Raw genomic sequence first — 6,999 nt, 5'->3', positions numbered from 1 at the left:
GTCATCAACATGAAAGGCCAGTGTCTTTAGAATCAATCAACTTTTCAATTCCCCAGTGCTGGCTGGGTAGAATCCTGGGCGTGGAAGTCCCCCCCCCCTACTCTTCAGCTGAGACCCAATGATTTAGAGTCACAAACATTTTTAAATTTAGAGACCTTTTATTTTAGGATTAGGGTTAGGGTTAGGGCCTGCCTGGCCCTTTCACTGGCTGTCACTCAAACCAACCTGTCATTTCCCCCCCCCCACTTTAATGGATTGCAGAGCTCCTCCTTTTGCAAAATATTCGATCTCTGCATTCCCCCCTCCCTCCCTCTTTCTGTTAGCATCATTTTAGGAACAAGGTGTTTTCGGACTTTTTAGAATTACTCTCTCTCTCTCTCTCTCTCTCTCTCTCTCTCTCTCTCTCTCTCTCTCTCTCTCTCTCTCTCTCTCTCTCTCTCTCTCTCTCTCTCTCTCCCTCCTTCCCTCCCTCTCTCTCTCTCTCTCTCTCTCTCACTCTCTTTTTGCAGATTTTGGGCAGCCAAGGACCAGGATGATTTCCACTGTTTTTTTTCTCCAAGCCTAAAAATCAGCTAAAAAAGAAAAAGAGAAAAGGCGGCGTGCCCCGTGCCATTTCAGGAGGACAGCGAGGTGCTCAGGGATGGGTCCAAGGCCGGCCTGCTGGGGCACAGCCCATTTCGCCGCCCTCGAAATGTCAACGATCTCCGAAGCAAAACCGCAACACAAAAGGGAGTTGTTGTTGGGGGGGGGGGGCGGACGAAACGATGGCTGCTTCCTTCGGGGCTGGGTTCTTCTGGCTGGCAGCGAGCCGGCGACGAGCGGGTTAAGGCCAGGCTAGCAGCCCCGGCTCGTGTCTTTTAATTCACTCGCGAACTCCGGCTTCCTTCGGCCGGCCAGCCCACCTGGCTTGCTTCCCCCGCTGCCGGGGAGCCGAGCACACCCACCCGGGCTCTCTCGGCGGGGGCCAGCAAGCCAGGCTTGGTTGGGGTTTTTTTATTATTATTATTTTTATTTTTATTATTTATTTTTTATTTTATTTGGAGAAAGCAGCCATCCCTTCCTCGGCTTTCAGCAAGACGCCGGGCTCTTTTCAGGAGGGCAAGGATGCAGCTGGCCGTCAACTAGATGACCTCCAAGGTCCCTTCCAACTTGATATTATTATTATTATTATTATTATTATTATTATTATTATTATTATTATTATTATTATTATTATTATTATTATTATTATTATTATTATTATTATTATTATTATTATTATTATTATTATCTCGGGCTCTCGGCCGGGCGCGCTCTGCTGCTCCTGCCTGACTCTGGCTCCCTTTTCCGGCGCCCAGCCCACCAAGGACCATCGGCCCGGCAAGCCAAGCCCCCGGCGGCCGGGGGGGACAGGACCGAGGGCTGCCACCCGCCAGCCGGTAAGAATAGCCAGCACCCTCGCCGGGACTTCAGTTTTGGCGGCCGAGGCGCGTCGGGCTGAATTGCACCGATCCGCCGACCACAACGGCGACGCCGGCGTCCTCCTCTTTGCAAATCTCCCATCACTTTGCGAATCGGATGGGTGGGTGGGTGGGTGGGCAGGGCAGGGCAGGAGCCTGCCGGCTTCTCTCCCACCCACCCACCCCACCCCCCGGCTCCATTTTCATCCTTTCCTAGGCTCCCCGTCCCGGGAACTGAAGCACGTTTGGCCTTCCCTGGGTCCGTAGGGAAGGAGAGAAAAGAGGCCCGGCTTCAGGGGGAAAGCGCATGTCTGCACGGGCTCATCGTCTTGCAGGATTGGGGGCGTGTGGCCTACTGGGACTTGATCCGCTTTGGACAGGGGTAGGCAACCTCGGCTCTTTTATGACTCATGGACTTCAACTCCCAGAATTCCTGAGCCAGCTATGCTGGCTCAGGAATTCTGGGAGTTGAAGTCCATGAGTCATAAAAGAGCCGAGGTTGCCTACCCCTGGCTTTGGAGGAAGCAAAGAGGCAGGAAGATGGGTTGGCGGGGGTGGGGTGGGGTTGATTTCAGGGGTTTTTGCAGCACCCCCCGGGATTTGATGGGCAGCGGGGGGGGGAGGGGGTTCGTTGCAAGCTCCAAGTGCTTCTTTAGGACATTATTATTATTATTATTATTATTTATTTAATTTATATACCGCCCTTCTCTCAAGAGACTCAGGGCGGTTAACAGGGCAATACGTAAAAGACAGATACAAAAGTTAAAATTATTAAAACATGATTAAACAATGCCCATAGTACAAATTTAAAATTAAAGTCATAATAACAAACCCACCCTATCCCATCAGGCCAGGCCCGCTTCCTTAAAGAGATGGGTTTTAAGGTCGCGCCGGAAGGAGCGGAGGTCGGGCGCCATCCGGAGCTCTACCGGAAGATGGTTCCATCTTGAATGAGTCCTGAATTTGGAAAAAAAAGGGGAAAGAAAGGTCAAGGGGCTGTGTTCATACCACATGCTAAAACCTAGGATCAGGGCTGGGCAAGCTTGGCTCTTTTACGACGGGTGGACTTCAACTCCCAGAATTCCTGAGCCAGCCACGCTGAGGGGAAAGGGGAGAGGTTTCCAAGCTGAGCCACGCTGGCTCAGGAATTCTGGGAGTTGGAGTCCACGAGTCATAAGGACCAAGTTTGAAGACCCCTGCTCTAAAGGTTCCAGTAGTTCCACCGGACGTAGAGTTGGTCTATAGGAAGGGTAGGCAGCCTTGGCTCTTTTATGACTCGTGGACTTCAACTCCCAGAATTCCTGAGCTAGCCACGCTGAGGGGAAAGGCAGAGGTTTCCAAGCTGAGCCATGCTGGCTCAGGAATTCTGGGAGTTGAAGTCCATATTTCTAAGGCAGGGGTAGGCAGCCTTGGCTCTTTTACGACTCGTGGACTTCAACTCCCAGAATTCCTGAACCAGCCACGCTGAGGGGAAAGGGAGAGGTTTCCAAGCTGAGCCACGCTGGCTCAGGAATTCTGGGAGTTGAAGTCCACGAGTCATAAAAGAGCCAAGGTTGCCCACCCCTGACAGGTGAACAAAACAGAAGACCAGTCTTCCTGCAATGGGGGTGAGGTGGGGGGGTGGGGGGGCAGCAGATAAACTATTACAAGTTCTGCGGGGGTCCTTGGTGCTCTTTTATTGTCTTGCAGAAGTTGTGGGTGCTCCATCACTGGAGGCTTTCAGAAAGAGACTGTCTGAAATCATACAGGGGCTCCTGCTCAAGCAGGGGTTGGACTAGAAGACCTCCAAGGTTCCTTTCAACTTGACGGTTCTATGTTCAGACGTTTCATTACCCAACTAGGTAACATCATCAGTGCTGAAGGGAGCGGAGTTTGCTCTCTTTCTATATACTGGTGGCTTGCCCTTGTCGATGTTGGGAGTGTTTTGGGTGATTTGATGTGACCAAATTTGGTAACGAAACATCTGCTGGAAAAGCTCAGAGACCCCACAGTTCAACCCTGAGCTACAAACATTCTCTTTCTGTTACAAGTTCACATGATGGCCAGCTTCAGACCCCATTCAAAATTCGAGGGAGGGGTTCCCACAATACAAACTCCCCGAACCCTTATTGTCCTTGTCTAGTATTTTACGTGAACCTGAGCAACGCGTAACAGAGTGAGCGCCTGTTACTCGTCCCAGCTTCTGCCAACCTAGCAGTTCAAAAGCACGTAAAAATGCAAGTAGAAAAATAGGGACCGCTATGGTGGGAAGGTAACAGCGTTCCGTGCGCCTTTGGCATCTAGTCATGCCGGCCACATGACCACGGAGATGTCCTCGGACAAGCGCTGGCTCTTCGGCTTTGAAACGGAGATGAGCACCGGCCCCTAGAGTCGGAAACGACTAGCGTGCATGTGCGGGGGAACCTTTACCTTTTTTTTCACTATACACAACATATGTCCACAAGGAACACCCCCAGAGGATGCTACATCAGCTAGAGTTCCTTGCAAAGAGAGACGGCTCAACTCCACAAAATATACACAGATATACACAGTATATTGCCACAAGGGCTACTACGATGAAATGCTTCAGGCTTTTGCTGTCAAAATGGGAAAAAACGGGAAGGAGTCATTTGCCAACAGATGTCAAAAGGTTTTCTCCCAACTTTCTTTGTATGCAAATCTCACCTAACAGTTTGGAGGCTGAGCATGTCAGGTCTTAAAGTCACGTTCCTGGTATTTGGCATAAAAGGTTAAGAAAGGCCCAAATCAAACTCCCTCTACTCGCTGAGGCATGGAAGCGAAGACCTAGTTCACAAACTGCACTAAGCCAATTGCTTCTTTTGGGGGGGGGCGGTTTAGCATGGTTGGCTCAGTAAATAATAAATCACAGGGGTTTGAACTGGTTTGAGGTTAGTGTGTTGTGTGAACAGTCACACTGGCTTGCACGCATGTCCCTTGTGTCTCCACAGTAAAGCAGAGCACGGCTTCTCTGAGAAACCGCGGTGAAAGTCATCTAAGTTTTAAAAGTAGGCCTGATAACAGGCAGTGCTTGTCTTGCAAGCATTTGTTTAGTGACCATTCCAAGTTACAACAGCACAGGAAAAAAGGGACCATTTTTCACACTTGACAACCATTGCAGCATCCCCAGGGTCACGTGATCAAAATGCAGGGCTTGGCAACCGGCACGTATCCACGACGACGGCATGTATCCGCCCCTGAGTCGTGTGTTCACTTATATGGGAGCTTCCCAGCCATCTTTTGGCAATCTAAATTGGGAGTCTTCAAACTTGGCAACTTTAAGGCTTGTGGACTTCAACTCCCAGAATTCCTCAGCCAGGCATGCTGGCTGAGGAATTCTGGGAGTTGAAGCCCACAAGTCTTCAAGTTGTCAAGCTTGAAGACCTCTGAGACAGATGATGGAGCTTGCAAGCTTTCCCAAAATGCTGACTAACTAATCCAGGATTATTTCTTCCTGGACCAAGCCTCCCTTAGCCTTTGATCCTGGCTGGTTTGCAAAGTTCCAGAGTCAGATCAAGGAAAGCAGGAAAGATAAATGGAAAGCAGTGATAAAGAGAAAAGGGGAAAAAAAATCTTCTGTATTTTTGCTGAAAATCACCCTCCTTGCCAACAAAATGAAGTGGGTTTTAAAAAAAGTTGCCTGTAAAAAAAAATAGGCCGTTTCAATAGTGGCTTTTTGGATGCCACCTTCACCTTTTGGACCACGTCCTGTTCCCCCTATGGATTTTGATTCTGATCTGCCTGGATCAAAATGTGAGAACATAATTTATCAGGACCCAAGATGCATAATCAGGCTAGCTATAAACTTAGTTAAGTTCGGATGATTTTTCTAAATTTGGTTGTTTCACACTGGGGTTGTGCGCTTTCTGTGGGCCTACTGTGTTGGGTTAGTTTAGGCCTCCATGTATTGTGAGAACCCAGTACGTGGGATAATTAGCAAGATTTACAAAATTGTGAAAATGTCCACATCCAGTGATGCAAGGCCAGCTAGCTCTGAAAATTGAGGTCAATTGACTGGTTCAAGGATTGGTACCTGGGTCAGCATCCTTTCTTACTTAGCCCCTGTACTACAGGTAGTCCTCAACTTACAACAGTTCATTTAGTGGCCGTTCGAAGTTACAACGGCATTGAGAGAAGTGACTTATAACCATTGTTTCCACTTAGAACGGTTGCAGCATCCCTATTGGTCAGAGAATCAAAATTTGGATTTTTTTTTATTTTTTGTTAGGTTTAATTGTAGGAAATTATGAGAAAGAATGAATATATTTAATATTACATGTATTAAATGCAGTGAGAATGGTATTGGCTCAACATTGGGGAAAAATGCAGAATTACCAGCGGAGGAAGAGTTAATCAAAAAAATTCTAGATTGTGCAGAAATGGACAGGTTGACATTGGAAATGAAATAATAATGATGATGATGATAATAACAACAACAAATCCATCGGAAGAGAAGAGAAGAGAAGAGAAGAGAAGAGAAGAGAAGAGAAGAGAAGAGAAGAGAAGAGAAGAGAAGAGAAGAGAAGAAGAGAGCTGGAAGGGACCTTGGAGGTCATCTAGTCCAACCCCCTAGTCCAACCCTGTACCATTTTACATAAATGGCTGTCCAGTCTCTTCTTAAAAACTTCCAGTGTTGGAGCATTCACAGCTTCTGGAGGCAGGTTGTTCCACTGGTTAATTGTTCTAACTGCCAGGAAGTTTCTCCTTAGTTCTAGGTTGCTTCTCTCCTTGGTTAGTCTCCAACTGTTGCTGCTTGTCCTGCCTTCAGGCGCTTTGGAGAGTAGCTTGACTGCCTCTTCTTTGGGGCAGCCCCTTGAGATATTGGAAGACTCAGTATACTTTAGAAGATGGGATACTTTTTATCAATGGCTAGAAAAATGAGGTAGAGAGAAAGGAACTTAATGTGTATTAGTAAGTGGTAAATATTGGAACCCAGACAATATGTTGCTGATAAAATATTAAGGACTTGTGATTATAAAAAATTATGACGGTTACAGGATCATGTGATCCCCTTTTGCAACCTTCTGATGAGCAGAGTCACAGGGGGAAGCCAGATTTACTTAACAAACATGTTACTAACTTAACTGCAATGATTCACTTAACAACTGTGCCAAGAAAGGTCATAAAATGGGGCAAAACTCACTTAACCACCTAAATTTTTGGCTCAACTGTGGTCATAAGGCAAGGACTACCTTACAGATAGCCAGATAGCTCTGTACACTCTGCAAACAACCATTGGCTTGCTCAAGGATTGGTACCTGGGACAGCATCCTTTTCCTTATTTAGCCCCTGTAGTACAGGTGGTCCTCCATTTACAACAGTTCATGTAGTGACCGTTTCAAAGGTACAACACTGAAAAAGGGACTGGTGACCATCTTTCACACTTACAACCATTGCAGCATCCCTATTGCAGCTGTACATGCCAGCTCAGGAATTCTGGGAGTTGAAGTCTTCAAGTTATAAAGTGGCCACACAGTTGCCCACATCTGTGCTTGACATGTATCTGTTGTTCTGCTAGTGAAGGCTTTGCAGGAACAATTTTAGGCCCCTTGTTTCAAGCCAG

Source organism: Vipera berus (assembly GCF_964194415.1).
Source record: "Vipera berus genome assembly, chromosome: 11".
Lineage (NCBI taxonomy): Eukaryota > Metazoa > Chordata > Lepidosauria > Squamata > Viperidae > Vipera > Vipera berus.
The sequence above is the reverse complement of the archived record's forward strand: the minus strand, read 5'-3'. Positions refer to the sequence as shown.